This window comes from Mus caroli, chromosome 4 (assembly GCF_900094665.2).
Source record: "Mus caroli chromosome 4, CAROLI_EIJ_v1.1, whole genome shotgun sequence".
Lineage (NCBI taxonomy): Eukaryota > Metazoa > Chordata > Mammalia > Rodentia > Muridae > Mus > Mus caroli.
Window position 1 is genome coordinate 22,333,461 of NC_034573.1, and position 2,083 is coordinate 22,335,543.

Consider the following 2,083-nt stretch of genomic DNA (forward strand, 5'->3'; position numbering starts at 1 on the left):
TCATGGATTGGCAGGATCAACATTGTAAAAATGGCTATCTTGCCAAAAGCAATCTACAGATTCAATGCAATCCCCATCAAAATTCCAACTCAATTCTTGAACGAATTAGAAAGAGCAATCTGCAAATTCATCTGGAATAACAAAAAACCTAGGATAGCAAAAACTCTTCTCAAAGATAAAAGTACCTCTGGTGGAATCATCATGCCTGACATAAAGCTTTACTACAGAGCAATTGTGATAAATACTGCATGGTACTGATATAGTGACAGACAAGTAGAACAATGGAATAGAATTGAAGACCCAGAAATGACCCCACACACCTATGGTAACTTGATCTTCGATGAGGGTTCTAAAACCATCCAGTGGAAGAAAGACAGCATTTTCAACAAATGGTGCTGGCACAATTGGTTCTTATCATGTAGAAGCATGCAGAAACTCTTTAATGCTACATTGAATTGTACTTTGAGGTGAACAGCATTGAAATATAGTAATATCTCCTAAACAAACAACAAAGTTCTTTAGTTTTAACTTAATTTCTATTATGAAGCAAATGTTGTTATACTTTGTAACCCCAATAATTAGAGATTATGATTTAGCATTGCATGTAATAATTAAACCACTTTCTTAAATCAATCTACACCTTTCTGAAAATCCAGTGTCTTCTCCAGCTAAGTGTGAGGTGTCAGATTTTGGTCAGAACTGTGATGAAAGCTGAATGTTTGTGATTATTTTAATTCATTCTAGGCTTGAACCCGACTCTATGAAACAGAAAATATCACTTGACCTATAACTACCTTTGATTTTTTTCCACTTCATTTACCTTTACATGGCTTTTGCTGTTGAGATACAATTTCTCACATGAAAAAAACAAAGGATAAAATTTAACATGAATATGACTTTTTGCAATCATGTAAATGAATTCAGATAAATTGTCTAAGTATTAATTTGATTCAGTAAAAACAATCAACAATATAATTGCTTTCTAAATTAATCCATCAACTGAGGCACTCAGTCATGCAGCTCTAAGTCTTACACAGGAAAGGAAAACTAAGCCAAGAATACTATGGTATAGTTAAAACTCCAGATTAATATTTAAGAAATATACATTTATAAATATATTTCTATACACACATTTATAAATATATTTATTTATACATATATAAATGTATTTATTTTCAGATATAAATTAGATTTCAAAATTCATTTAACACTATCTAGCACTTAAAAATAGTTATTGCAAAAAAGCAAATATTTCAAAAATATTGACCTGTCATATTTGTGATTTTTAAGATATCATGTTAGAACATAAGTTTGGCTTTTGGAGACTTTTCTAATACTGTATCTGTATTCCTTAAGTCGCTTCCCCAAATTTCATCAATCAACTCATCGAAGCAGTAAATGTTTCCCTTGACTATAATGCAGTTGCAATAATAGTGAACTAAGAAAACACATAATAATATAACATTTCTCAAATGCATTTATTGTTATCAACTATTTGTATGCACAGGATCTTTAAGTAGTTTGAGTTTCAGAATATTAAAATAAAAATAGTATGTAACTTTTTCTATAAGAATTTACATTGCATTTGAAATCTATAATAATTCAACAAATTTCAAAATTCACTTCAGAAATCTTTGTTTTGTTTTGAAACATATTAGTACTTAGCTACAACTGGAGTAGAAACCAGTGTGCATACCTGTCTAAGGTTCAACTCACATCAGTTCCAGCTGCTATGTTTTATTGCATGTTCCCAGCTGATTTAGCTACTGACACCATATTTTGTTAGTTTTCATATTTTCATATTTTAATTGAAAATGATAATATAATAGAACTTTTCTGAGTTCTTCTGTAAAAATTTACAAAAAGGGTATTTTTTCCCTTTGCTGAAACTTCTTTAGCCTATTGCACAGAGAAGTTGACTTAGCATCTCTCCCTGAAATCCTCTGGGAGTCTTTAACAAAGATAACTGGATTCTTTTCTTTTCTCTCTTCTCTTCTCTTCTCTTCTCTTCTCTTCTCTTCTCTTCTCTTCTCTTCTCTTCTCTTCTCTTCTCTTCTCTTCTCTTCTCTTCTCTTCTCTTCTC